The 14,900-nt window shown below is 39.5% G+C and overlaps 1 pseudogene; it reads right to left on the bottom strand.

Annotated features, from left to right (window-relative positions):
• Positions 1–12,173: 12,173 nt before the first annotated feature.
• On the bottom strand, positions 12,174–12,513 carry LOC131828031 (elongin-C-like; annotated as a pseudogene).
• Between the last annotated feature and the right edge of the window lie 2,387 nt (positions 12,514–14,900).

Raw genomic sequence — 14,900 nt, 5'->3', positions numbered from 1 at the left:
CTATAATAAAGTTTAATAAGTTTATAATAAAATTTAATACATTTATAATAAAGTTTAATAATTTAAAAAATATAATAAAGTTTAAGAAGTAGGCACAGTAAGAGATTAACACCACTAATAATAAAATAGAATAATTTTAACAATGTACTATATAAAAGTTATAGGAATATGGTTACTCTCTCAAAATACCTCATTGTCCTCTAGTCACATCCTTCTTGAGATGACACGAGATAGTAAAATGCTTCCATGATAAGATGAAGAGAAGTGAATGAGCCAGACATTGGGACATAGTGTTTGGCTACTATTGACTTTCTGAAGAAGGAACATCTGCTTCTGGATAGCGTTTGACTTCGACCAGTGGCAACTGAAACTAGGGAAAGCAAAACTACCAATAAAGGGAGACTACAGTCATATAAAAAGAGAAAATCAAGATATTAACTCAACCTTACAATTGATATATTTCATTACCTACTGAAAATCCTGACCTGGGTCAGTGGAACTAATAGGGCGGTAGATCCGGGATCCATAGAAAGATAAACTTTTTAGCAGTCAATTTTATTGTATTAATTATCCATTTCTTTTTAACAAATTACTCCAAAACACGGTGAGTTATCATTTCTCATGGACTGTGCAAGTGGCTGGACTCAGCTGGTCTCCTCTGAGCTCACCCAGGTTGCTGCACTCAGCTGGGCTCACCTGGTACCTGAGGAGTAGGTGGACCTGGGACACCTGAGGAGTAGTAGACCCATGTAGTCTGCACGTGGGCTTCCTCATCAGCCTGCTGGTCTCATGATTCTATGAGAAGGAAGGCAGCAGCTGCAAGCCCTCTTGAGGCTTTGGCTCAAGAGCCAAAAAATGTCACTTCCACCACAAATCTAGCCCAGTTCCAACCAAAAGGAGAAATAGACCATCTCTGGGTGGGAGGAGCAGCAAAACCACTTTGCAGAGAGGGATGGGATAATGTTGTAGCCATGAAACAATACGGCTACTTTTAGTGTTTATTTTCTTTTTAATTTATTTCCTATAACTAAACTAATTTCAGAATCCACTTCTGTTGATGCAAATTATTCACATTCCTTCAACATGAAAAATACACTCACTCTCATCCAGGGACTCCAAAGGTTCACACCAATGATTACGCCAGGCTTGAAGTCCAGGAACTCATGACCCATGTCTAGTTCAGTACAGGGGAAGCTCCTCAGAGGCAGCTGCTTTTGATGCTGAGAGGGGCAAGCTAGAAACACAAGTGATCTTCCAGCTACACACTCAACATAAAATGGTAAGACAGGGCCAGAGTAACCTCGATAGACACATGTGCTCAAAAGCAGTAGTAAGCATGGTGCATGGAGAACACTCAGTACCCAGGTTTTGGTTTTAAATACCACCATCCAGGAGAGGGAACAAGTGCTCCTTGGAGAAATGGCTGATTTTCCATTAGAGAATCTGGTTAGAACTAGAGCAGTTGAACCATAAAAAAAGAAAAAAAAAAAAAAAAAAACCAAAACCATAAAACCCAAGTTGAGGGTCAAAGTCCTATAATTTGTCTTCAAAAGACCTTCAAAACAAATGTCAAAACCATCAAGATTATCCAATGCAAAGAAAGATTAAGATACTGTCCCATGGGACACTTGGGTGGCTCCGTTGGTTGGTTAAGTCTCTGCCTTCGGCTCAGGTCATGATCTCAGGGTCCTGGGATGTAGCCCCACATGGGGCTCTCTGCTCAGCAGGGAGCCTGCTTCCTCCTCTCTCTCTGCCTGCCTCTCTGCCTACTTGTGATCTCTCTCTCTATCAAATAAACAAATAAAATCTTTAAAAAAATAAAAAAGATACTGTCACAGTGGAGAAAGCTAAGGAGACACGTCATTGAAATGCATTGTGGGACCCTGCAGAGTATCTTGAAACAGAGCCTTAAGACAGTAGGGAAATTAGGACACGAGGGAAAAAGTAGTGGAACTTGAGTATACTGTAGAGTTTAATTAATGGTAATGTACCAACAGTGGTTCCTTTGTTGAGACAAATGTTTTATGGTTTTGTAAAATGTTAACAGTTTGGGAAAATGGATGAGAGTACATGGGAACACTGTTTCCCAGGAAATACAAAAATACCTCTAAAATTTTTAAAAAGTAGGTAAAAAGTAAAGAATGGGAGGGGCATCCTCTGCTTTCAGCTCAGGTCATGATCCCGGAGTACTGGAATCAAGCCTGGCATTGGACTCCTTTGTTCAGTGGGGAACCTGCTTCTCCCTCTCCCTCTGGCCCTCAAACCAACACCCCCCCCCCCAACCATGGTCACTGTCTCTCTCTCTCTCTCTCAAATAAATAAATAAAATCCTAAAGCAAATAAATAAATGAAAGTGAAGAATGGGAAACATCTAGTAGTCAGGATTTTGCAGTAATTCTGAAAAGCCATTGGGTACACATCAGCAGTTTTCCCTCCTGTGTGGGCAAGGCTGCTTCCTTGATCAGGGTCCAGTGCTGCAGCGTGCGAGTGACTCATGAATCAATCTCCTTTTCTCAGATCTTGGCTCCACACTCTGGCCTTTTGGTTCTGTTCTCTAAGATGCCTTCTCTTTTTGATCAGAAGTCATTGGTGTTTGCAGCTAGGTAGCTGTCTCAGCCTGCTTTTTTTTTTTTTTTTTTTAGAAGATCCAGGAATTTTTTTTTATTATTATTATTTAAATTTTCTTGGCCATTTTTGTTCCTTTTGGTCCAAGGAGGCAGAGTTTGTATAAGTACCATTTTCTTAAAATTTTCATCAATCTTACTAGAGTTGATGCCATGCCCCAAAGGTGACATCCATGGTTCTTTTGGGGACAGAAATCTATCAACTTTGGGCATATAAAAGTGCTGTGGGACAACCTATTTTCAAATTTTAGAAATCTTTTTGACTGATTAGAAGTCTACTAGCCACCAGCTGAAGTCTTTCTGAAATCTTAACAAGGGGTTTTATAACCCTAGACTTAAATAGGTCTTAATGCACAGAGCATTTCTTACTAAGAATCTTCTATGGGATGGAAATGTCAGTGTTCTCTTACAACCCAGCAATTCCTAACTCTTCCATATTTCCTTTAAGTTTTGCTTTCTGAGAAATTTTCGTGAATTTCTTTCTGAGAAATTTTCTCTTAGTTCATCTCTCTTGCCTCACCTTATTCGATGCAGCTAAAACAAAGACAAAAACAAAAAACCAAAGGGCACTTTTAGTAATGCCTGCCACCCCTCCTTAGACAGACTCATAATTTCATTTTCTATATTCCAAGTTCCTATAGGCAATATTGTCTCAGTTGTTCTGCCTCCCAAAAACGGAGTTGCCTTTTTACCAGTCTGTAGCCATGTTCCTCACTGCTCTTCCAGTTTCCACTAATAAGCCACCTTCTGGTTCCCCTTTTCCCCTTCGTCCTCTCCACCTGCTAACTCCCACTCCCTAATCTGTGACCTAAACATTTATTTGCCCCTGCCCCATCTTGTGAATTTCTTAGCAATATTCTTTGGCCAGAATATCCACATTATATCCCACTTCCTTCCTTGACAAAGGAAGGCACATCAAAGGAAAATTAATAATAATAATAATAATAACAATAATCCTAACTTAAGCCACTGTTAAAGGGAATAAAACTTGTGCAGAGATTATTCTCTCCTTCACCTCAATCTCCAAGAAGAGGCAAAATAGACGTTGAAAATGCCCAAACTGATTGAAGATACAGAGAGTTGGATATATTCCTAGGTTATAAGGTAAACCTAAGTAGTTCATTTTATAGGAAAGTGTCTAAAATGGTTAAAAGTGAAATATAAATGATCACTTATTGATGACTTGCTGTGGCAGCATTGTTTTAAATACTTCACGAGTATTATATAATTGAATGTGTAAATCCCTCTATGAGGTAGAAATCTTATTTGGAGTTTATCTTTTTAAACATTGGTTAAGATGTCCAAAAATCTGAACATTCATTTTTAAACATTTCAAAAAGATCCACATTTTCTTCTCTGTATTTATGTCTGTGTGTATCTATTTACTCCCAGGGCAAAATTAGTTGGGCTTTGTACATGATTTTGCTTTAGTTTGTGCTTTTTCTCTTTCTATATAATTGGTTTATACCTGAGGCCAGTTTCTAAAAGTTATGGATTTACAAAGCTTGAAACCATTAGTTTTCAAAGCATAATGTACAAATTCAGAGATAAAAATCTTGGGACTATTAGGGGAGATAAGAATGTATTTAGAATCTTTCCTTCTGCTTATTTCTCCCATAGTGGTGAAATAAAGGTGGTATAAGGAAAAAGAAAAAGGAACATTGTAATATTGTGGTATATCAACTTTTCTGTGGAAACGTTGTATGTGGTATTTCCTAGCATAGAAATATGCTTGGGTCCATTGACATGGATAATGCTATGTCACCAAACAAATATTTAGAAGCCAGTGTACGAGTAGACTGTGGGTTTCTTTAAATTTATCGGAGGCAGGCCCCTGGCCAGGGCATGCCTCCGCCATTAAAAGATGGCGCCTGGCTAGTTGCCAGGTTAGGATTGCCTTGTGAGACTAAGCGGATCACCCAAAGAGGAAGTAAACAGTATTGGTTGCTAGCGCAGTTGTTCGTTTAGGTGCACAGCCTGATTCGCTCCCTCCTGTACCCTGCTCGCTGATTGGTCATGTAAACGTATATAAGTGTGTAGACTTGCGGAAATAAAGAGAGAGAAGATGCATCCGAACCAGGGTGTCTTGTCGTCCTTGCGGGGCGAGGGCGATATCCAATATCCCAAACGTCAATGACTAGAAGGAAAATGTACCATGAGGACCTGACCCAAAGTCATAATGAAATGATGCAATTGGAAACAAAAGCCGGTAATCACACTTAATGGGTTTTACTTTGGTAGAGGAACCTGTCTTAGTCAACTTGTGGTACCATAACACAAACCACTGTTTGTGTGGCTTAAACAACAGGAATTTATTTCTTAGAGTTCTGGAGACTAAAGTCCTAGATCAGTGTGCCAGCAGGGTCTGTATCTTGTAAGAGCTCTCTCCTTGAGCTACTGAGAGCTCTCTCCTTGACTGCTTTCTTATGCCCCCACATGGCCTTTCCTTAGTGCATGAAGGTGGTGAGAGAGAGCTCTCTGCTGGGTCTTCTTGTGGCACTAATCCCATCTTGAGGCCACACCCTAATGACCTCATCTAAACCTAATTACCTCTGAAGGCTCTTCTTTCAGATATCACCACATTGGAGTTTAGGGCCTTCAACACAGGAGTTCAGGCAAGACAACGCAATCCATAGCAGAAACTAACTAACTAACTTCCTTCCTGCTTTCTTTCTTTGTCTCTCTCTCTCTCTTTCCTTTTTTCTCTCCCTTCCTTCCTCGTGTTCCTGCTTTCCTTCTTTCCTTTCTTTCTCCATATATCATAGTAGCTGAAAGTTAGTTAGAAGCCCCAGCAAAATAGAAGGATGATTCCTTTTAGGTTCCAACCAAGACCCCACCAAATAAAGTCCCCCTTACCACTCCTGTGGCTCTAACCCAACCCAAGGTGTTAGTTTTTGTTCCCTAGGCTTGTGTTCAGCTAGAGCTATGGTTATTGTGGAAAGGTTTTACCTTTTCCTTGCTTGATCTGCTTGATGACCAGTTGCTGAAGAGGTGAGTGTAGCCGAAGGATGTTAGGAGCAGTGGCACTCAAGCTACATGGAAAGGATTGTGTATTGGCCCAAGATTGTGATGGTGAAAGAGACTTAAAACACACACATACACACAGACACACACACACCCCAATTCTAAAGGTCTATATCACACTGATGCTACAAGTCTGTGAGACCTGTCAGATGGGCATACAATGGTTAAAATCATGGCCTGAAGTCCTACAAAACTGGTTTTGGGCCTCACTGTCTGTAAATGAGAGGTGCATTGTCCTCAGTAAGCTCCCAGGGGGATCAGTCATTAAGTGAAAGAATTAATTCAAGGCATTTAGCACATTTTTTTTTTCATCTAATGAATGTTTATTGAGTACACGTCATATGCCAAATTCTTGTTTATGTGCTAGGTGTAGACAGATCAGTGAATAAAAAGGACCTGGAACTTGACTTTGTGGTGCTTTACCCCAGGAAGGAAGAGACAAAAATAAGGTTAATCAGCAGGCAAATAAATACTTGTAAATTGAAAGAATGCCCTGAAGAGCTAAACAAGGCACAGCCACCGCCAAGGTAGAAAATAACACAGCCAGGAAGGAAGAAGGTTAAGGAGGGATTAAGTGAGTCAGCTGGGAACCTACTCCTGCTAAGGCATTCCTGGAAGGCTTCTTGGAGGAGACAATTTTTAAGTGGGACATTATGGAGGAAAGGATGACACCCAAACTTAAAGCAAGGTTAGGGTGAGGGAAGCATACCCGAGAGGATTCTAAAAGAAAACTCAGGCACTAAATATCAGCAGGAGGAGAGAGCAACAGTGGACCCACTGGGGTGATGGGGGGGGCGCCCAGAACAAAGTCTGGCAGGAAGGAAGCATCTTCAAATGCTTTTTTTATTCTTGACTTTTTTTATGAGGAGAAAATGAGACAATGTATTAAAAACTTCAAGTACTTGCCTTCTGCTCAACCAATAGAGTACATTGTTGCTTGGGTTGTTATCTTTAGCAGTACACGTAGTGTTGTTATTTTCTGAAAGATAGATGCACTTCAAGTGTCTCCTTTTGATTATGCTCTCACGTGTCTTTGTTTCTGTCAATCTCTGATGGAAGAGTAAATCTCTGACTCTTCCTGGGGCTTTTTATCCATACCTTCTGAGCACCACGGTTCAGCTGTCATACCCTCTAGATACTCCACACATTGTTGGTAGCCCCTTTGGAAGATTTCAATATATTTGCATCATGTACTGCGAAGTTTTTTGTCTTGCCTATTAATTAAAACTTTTTTTTTTTTTTTAAAGAGAAGGGACCAAAGAAAATAATTCAAAACTCAGGCTGGTTTGATCAAGTGCCTCTCCTTTGGGATTGAGAGTAGTAGCCATTCCTGTGACAATCTGGGAAGAAAAAAATGGGAGTCCCGCTCCGCGTGGGACTCAAGAACCTCCTCCTCCCAAAACATGTGTTCGTCCCTCTCCAGCCACAGAGAGGCCTATTACTCTCTCCAAAGTATCACGAATGATTGATTTGAGATTCTGGATTCTTCAGAGCTTCTTTCAAATGAACAAAAGACAGTCCTGCTCTGAGTCTTGGTGGCATTTAGTCAGCCCTTTAATGTGATTCTAATGGTTTGTGTGTGTGTGAGAATTCACAGTAAATTCATTATGAAAACCCATTTACCACAGGGTTGACACCAGCAAAAGCCCGAGGCAGCTCGGGGAATTGTGGGACGCGACATCTGTTTCAGTGAACATAACTCAGGCATTCCACATCCGTGCTCGCTCATTGGTGCTTAATGGCTTTTTGCACAGCTCTTTTTCTCCTCAGGACATACACATTCAGACACAGAAAACCATAAAGGCCAAATGTCTTCTTTAATCCTCCAAGGCTTAGCCAGCTAAAAGGAAACTGTCAAGAGCCATAGCAACTAGCTATGTGAAAAGAAAAGAATAATAATAATGATTATTATTGCTACTGCTAATAATATGAAAAAAGCTAGTACGCTGATTTAATACATTAAAGATTCTACCTTTCTCTATTTTGCTGTTTTTTGTGTCAGATTCTTATGCATATTTGAAATAGAATGTATAATTTGATCATACCTACTTTGTTATGATTTACTGTTAATAACTTTGCTGAAGTGTAAATGGCCTCACATGCTAATTGGGTGTGCTTCCTGTGACATATGCAAACTGACTTAGAAACTAACATATGCTGTTATTACTCATAATAGATCAGCTTTGTCTGAAATATTTGTGCCCAAAATTACCATTTGGCATGTCTTCAAATTCAAATCCACCTTCTGCCCTGAGATGAAATTCAAGGATTTGTTTTCTGTTTTTTTATATTTTGGAGAGGCTGCTTTCACTGCTACAATAAGGAGTGTTCAGTGTTTACATTATAATGACTATTTATGGGGGTTTAATATGTTGCTTGTTGCAAATTGCATCCGACGGAAACTTGGCAAAGTGGCACAGAGATGTGGGACCACATTCAACTATATTTAACATCATATCAGGCGGTTGATCTTTTGAAAATCTATGGTGTTAAATGATATTTAGCATAATCTTACATCGTCTTTCCATCTTTTGCTTGGTAAAAGTTACAAGTAGTGCTGAGTCTTACAGTAACTTTGCAGGGAAAAAAAATGTGTTTTCTGGTTGTCAACAGGTTATTAACGTATGGATAGGAACAATGAGAAAACCTAAAATCAACCTGCTTGTTTTGGGGCTGTTGATGTTTTGTAGACTGTTACTGGATTTTTGTGTTTTGGTATCATCTGGTATGATGCCCTTCTGGCTGAGTAGAGGATGGAGGCAGAAATGGGATCTGGAAAAAACCCGCGTCCATGTTACAGAGTAACACAATAGCCAAAGTGAAATGGTTAGTTTGTATTACAAATAGCATTTTATATGATTCCGTACTGGTTTGAAATAAGATACCATTGGGTGCCTGGGTGGCTCAGTGGGTTAAAGCCTCTGCCTTCGGCTCAGGTCATCATCCCAGAGTCCTGGGATCAAGCCCCACATCGGGTTCTCTGCTTGGCGGGGAGCCTGCTTCCCCCTCTCTCTCTGTCTGCCTCTCTGCCTACTTGTGATCTCTTTCTCTCTGTGGCAAATAAATAAATAAATAAATAATCTTTTTAAAAAAAGAGACAAGACACCTCATTGTAAGGGCTAAACAGCCAGATAATTCTGGGTAGGTGGGGATGGAAGGAGGCTTTTCATTATTTCACCAACTTTAATTTGTACAAAGGCGAAAGGGTTTCAAGACAGTTAAGATCATGGAATCGGAATCAGATTATATAAACAATAGCATGTCCACTTACTGTTTAATTTCAAAGGAATATTGTGGTTTCTTGAAAATAGCCTTGTAAGGGGAAGTAGTTCATCATATAAACTGCAAGTTGTAATGGTCCCCCGAGACCAAGCAGTCCTCATAGTTAGCCACTAGGGCCACGAAGCAGGCACAGATGACCGCAGCCTGGCCTTCATGTAAATGCTATCCCGTCCCTCTTTTTTTTTTTTGTTATTTTATTTTATTTCTTTTCGTGCTCGCTTCGGCAGCACATATACTAAAATTATTTTATTTCTTTTCAGTGTTCCAAAATTCGTTGTTTATGCACCACACCCAGTACTCCATGCAATACATGCCCTCCTTAATACCCACCACCAGGCTCCCCCAACCCCCAACCCCTCCCCTCCAAAACCCTCAGTTTGTTTCTCAGAGTCCGCAGTCTCTCATGGTTTGTCTCCCCCTCTGATTTCCCTCAACTCACTTTTCCCCTCCATCTCCCAGTGTCCTCCGTGTTAGTCCTTATGCCCCACAAGTAAGTGAACACTCCTGCGGGGGACAGGTTGAGGCTGCTTGCTCAGGAATTGCTGGTCCCTTGGCTCTGGGTTCCTCAGCCATGGTACAACCCACTTCATGTGTGACATCCGTCTTGTCCCATGGTGTCACCCATGGGACTTGGGGACCCAGGGTCTGGCATCTCAGTGCTGCTGCTCCTGCTGTGTGCTGTGCTGTGAGTAAGACACTGTCTTGTCTACATTTGGCATCTAAGGAAACGTCTCGGATTGATTGCCTCCCTTCTCCCATAAGGTTGGGATTCTTCCCTGACAAATCTGTTTTGGAAGATCCTCCAAAAAATGGTTTTGATTCTAATCATTTAAAAATTGTTTATCGGCAAAGTATAATAAACAATGGAACGTATTTTAAATAAGTAGTACAGATACTGCCCTTATTATGAGAAATTATTATCAACTTGTTAGAGCAGAGTTAAAAATAACTCCCATTTACTGGCATCTATTATGCACATTTGTCTCATTTATTGTCTCAACAGCCTTATAAGGTCTGGATTATTATGCTGTTTTTGCACACCAGGGAAATTAGGCGTAACTCGTGAAATAGCCTGCCTCTGCTGGATGGCTTTTGAACCCAGGTGTGCTTGGCTCTAAATTCAGCATCTAAATTCAGCTACCTGAAGACCAATGACTGCTCTAGGTATTTTAGGATTAGTTTTATTTCCTGATATGAATTGTATGTACTAAAACATTGTTCTTAGAAGTATAGCCTTCAAGCTCCAGGTGTGGCTCTTCTACACTTTTCACTCATTGCACTGTTGTTCTGAAATCTTAAGTCATACACTTAGAATAAAATCAGGATTTTTTTTTTTTTAAACATGGGCTTTTCTTTTTTTTTTTTTTTTAAAGATTTTATTTATTTATTTGACAGAGAGAGGTCACAGTAGACAGAGAGGCAGGCAGAGAGAGAGAGAGAGGGAAGCAGGCTCCCTGCTGAGCAGAGAGCCTGATGCAGGACTCGATCCCAGGACCCTGACCTTGAGATCATGACCTGAGCCGAAGGCAGCGGATTAACCCACTGAGCCACCCAGGCGCCCCTAAAATCAGGATTTTTATGTCATAATTTGAGTCTTGTTTGAGTATCATGAGACCTGGGCTGTTTCTAATAAATAAGATGTTTCAGATAAACTTGATTGTTCATACTGGTAAATAACTAGATAGGCCCAAAATGTTCAAATTATTTTAAATAAACTGAATCATGGTATATATAATTGGCTTCATTTTTTCATACGATAGTACCTCGTTTGGCCAGACTCCTTGGCACTATAGATAAATGTGTAGAACCTAGGCCAAGCAAAGGACCAGATGGCCTGAGGTGGATGGGAAGGAATAGTCCTGTTGGGCATATTTGATATCTTATGTTTAGAGTTTTGTACCTTTTTTTTTTTTTTCCATTTCTAATGCCCCTGGCTGAAACTGCTACAATAACATAGTTACAATAAATAAAGCAAAACCAGCTGATTCCACTAAGTCAATCTGATTACATTTAAAAAACGTTACTTGCTGTCAAATTTTCTAAGTGCATGCAAGTAATTAATACATGATTGAATATCTATTGTGGTTCTGTAGCATTTTAGGCCAAAACTTTATGAAATAAAAACAGACTCTCAAATGGACTGCGGGGCACAGCAGTGGCAGTGGACTCCTGCGAACAAATAAGGATACTTCCAAACTGTGGCTTTGGAGAATCACTGTCTTAAAATTGGAAAGTTTTGAGCACTTGCAATTCTCAAGCTAGTGCCTGAAAAAAAGAGACGTGGGAGTTCCAGTTACATAAGATGGATTCTGACTCCACATACAGAAATAGCCCCAGCCTGCCTGGTTGCTTGAATCTTCTGCCCTCAGGCATTGCAAACGGGGAGAAGGGAGGTCTAGGCTCCAACGGATCCGAAGCCTACACTATTGGAACTGTTCTCTTTAAATCAGAGAAAGATCACAAAATTGGTGTGAAAAGAGATATTTAGAATGAGGAAAAAAATTAAATCACATTTTGAAAATATGACAAAACTGACAAATACCATAGATACCCTCAAAGTCAGAAAAATAATATTATTTTTAATTAATTCACTTCTGGATTTACTTCCATAATATTTTTAAAAACCCTTGTTTTTTGTTTTTCTTGTTGTGAACTCTTTGTCTTTTCATACAACAGAAGTCCAGTCATGTAACATGTTTTAAAGAGAAAGGAAAATTCATGATTTCCTTCAGCATGGTTGACTAAAGTTCATATATTTGTGTTGATAGTATTTAAAGTACTTCGATTTGATATTAGAAATGTCATGTGGACATTTAGGATGGTTGTCAAAGTTGTGAAGATGTCTAATCAAAATTTCTTTGATGTGTCAGCTGTACTATTTCAGGGCATTTCCAGTTTTCTTGTGCAATGATGACTTTTAAGTGGTCTTCAAATTGATAATTGGGATTAACTATTATGTGATTGGTGTTCTTATTGTAGTATCATATTCTCAGTGTTTTATTACTTTTTTTAAACAAATTGGAATATTTGTTTATTTCTCAATTTACAAAAATGGACTTAATTTGATGTAACAGATAAATTTCAACTTGATTGCTACACAGAAGTACAGAAGATAATCTGCTTTACCATGAACTTTAAAGTTCAACTGTACACAGGCAGCATGCTATATATGAAAAAATTACTAACTGAATTATAGGTATTAAATACTGAAAAAAGATAACAGCTTATTATAATTGACCTTATTTAACAGTTTCGGAAGTTGGCAGCCATCACGTAGTTCCTGGGAAACTTCAGGTGCTGTTGGGAATTCAGGAATCTCCATGGAGCTGTTAGTTTAGTGACCCTCATGGGTAAAATACATGCAAACTTTCCATAGTGCATGTGAAGGGATGTCTCTAAAACTGAATTCAGTAACTTCATTCTCAGCAAACTGACATGGGCCATTCAACATGGCTTTTGTTGTTCCGGATGTTAGTGCATGTTGTCTTTTTACAGTAAATTCACGACCATCCGAAGGTATTGATATGACATACATGGCCTCATAGTCTTCATAGCCATGATAGGTTTTCTCTTCTCCACCCATTATGTTCTTAAGAAATTCCACTTCCCTTCCACAGGAACTTTAGTAGTTTCTGAGTGAGGTAGGGACACAATGAGTCTATCACCCACTTCCATCTACAGAATGTCTGAGTACTTTATTATCTTTGTCACTGTGTTCATATTGGTTATATCAGCAGGTAACTTACACTTTTAAAAAATGTTTTCTTATGATTTACTTCTTTTCATTAATTGGATGGATTCTCAAACAAACCAAGTGCCTACTTATTATTTTTATTTGGAAATTATCTTCTCTTACAAAAAAATTACTGCTTTTGATATTATGTGAATTTTTGTTGTGCTGCAACTCAGTTTTCATTGTAGGATCTTGTTCTTAATTTCCTTGCACATATTTTTGATTCTCTGTTCTGCACCACTGATTTTTATCCGAGTTTTTAAATTTATTTTATAAGTAAATTTTAAAACAGAAAATAAAATAAAGCCAAATTATCTGAAATTTCCATTTGTTTTCTTGAAACCTCCAAAAAATCCTTCCATATTTTATTTAATATGGAATATTTCCAGCTTAATTTCTCTGTAGCCAGATCCCCAAAGATAGTCACAGCCATGTGGAAGTGAGCTGCTACAGGTGAAGTGTGATGAAGGCATAGATGGAAAGAGAAACCACTCTTCATCAGCTGAAGTTAATATGTCCTAGTTTTGTAAGTGTTGAACCCAAAACTTCCATCATGTCAACACATTGCTGAAGTCTTTTCTTGGGGACTTAGAAAGGACCCTTCCAGGTGCAGGGCTCTGAGGGTTAAGCTTTAATAGCTTCATGGTAAATGGTCCTCTGTTGCCCACCTGATCATGGATCTAGCCATGAGCAATCCAAAGAGCTTATAGGTTCTGAAGTTGTAGATGGCTTCCATGATAATATATTCCAGAACCTATGCCTTGGATGGGACAGAGAAAGGAGTAAGAGAAAGTTAAGTTAGGTCATTTCACTAAGGACTGGTTCAGATCTGAAGACTGTCACGAGCGACAACTTGGACTCAACTGAAGACTGTTGTACCTTCTGTTCACTACTGAAGATATAAACCAATAGTACAAAGAACAAATATATGAGTGAAGGGACATTTCTTCTCAGTGCTCCCTGAGTTCCTTGCGACAGCAATCTGAAAATTACTACTGAAAATTTGGTAACTCTCAAAGCCAGAGGTGTAGACATCTCTAAGCTTCCTTCAGTTACCCCCAGTAGGAGTAACTTCTACCCTCAAATGTCCACTGCTGCATTGGGCTTACCGCAGGCCTGGCCCTGTTGTACCACTGTGAAAAGAGAATGGGCCAGAGTTAAGTCTTCTAACACAGGCCAGGGTTGTCAACAGGCCTGGCTTTTCTGAGATTGAGGTGTGTCCCGAGATGTAGGTCTCAGTTAGAATCAGTAGAGTGTCAGGAGAATAAGGATGTTTGCCACCCTAAATCCTACATGGAGTCTGTATCACAATAATCCCTAAGGGTCAGAACATGGATTGTGGCAAAAGCTAAACTGAGTTTGAATCCAGTTTCTAGTCATAGGTCTTGGGCAAATGGATTAACATTTCTGGGCCTCATTCATAAACCAGAGATAACAGTGATATAATTTAGAACTTTTATGAGGAATAAATGACCTAATAAATGTAAAGATCCTAGCATAGAGTCTGATAGTTTCAAAACCAGCCACTTTCATCAATATCACTCACATTATCATCATCCAAAGACTTAGATCTGTTGTGGGGGTGGACTCAGAAGCAGTTTGAACTCACTCATCAGCTGATGGTGATATTTTCAGCCAGGTAAATTGCAGAATCAGGACTCAATTAAGTCTTTCCAGATAAATGCACGATCTTTGAGAATGTCTTGGGGGTACTAGAGAACAGGTTTTAGTCTTAGGGAAAGGAACTGGCAAGAACCAGGAAAGTTAAACATGTCTGAGCAAATAGGCTGGTTTCATGGTAGCACCTTGGTTCCACCAAGGCATTAGAACCACAACCAGAAAGCTGAGCCAGTTTGAAGTTTGACTTTGTGTCCTTGGGTGAAAAACCCTAATCTGTATGTATCCTGTTGAAAAATTTTAAAATGAAGATTACTACTAATGAACGCAGAATTCCTAGCACAGAGCCTGTCTCCTGCTAGGCATTGAATAAGTGAGCTCTCTACACTTGCTTTAGGTTAAAGGATGATACAGATGAACTGCCATCAGCCTAGAAAAGCTGATGGGTCATGTGACAAGTGACAAGTGAGCCAGTTACTCAATGCCTTACCGCAAGGCCTGCAAGGAACTTTTTGGCACATAGGTCTATCTATTTCGTATTGCCAATCTGGATGTCAAAGTGTCTGAGATTAGATCGGGTCCCAAAGCAGAACCTTGGGATGAAGTGCCCATATTCCAGT

Source organism: Mustela lutreola, chromosome 3 (assembly GCF_030435805.1).
Source record: "Mustela lutreola isolate mMusLut2 chromosome 3, mMusLut2.pri, whole genome shotgun sequence".
NCBI classification, from domain to species: Eukaryota; Metazoa; Chordata; class Mammalia; order Carnivora; family Mustelidae; genus Mustela; species Mustela lutreola.
Note: the sequence above shows the minus strand (reverse complement) of the source record. Positions and strands in the feature narration are given on the sequence as shown.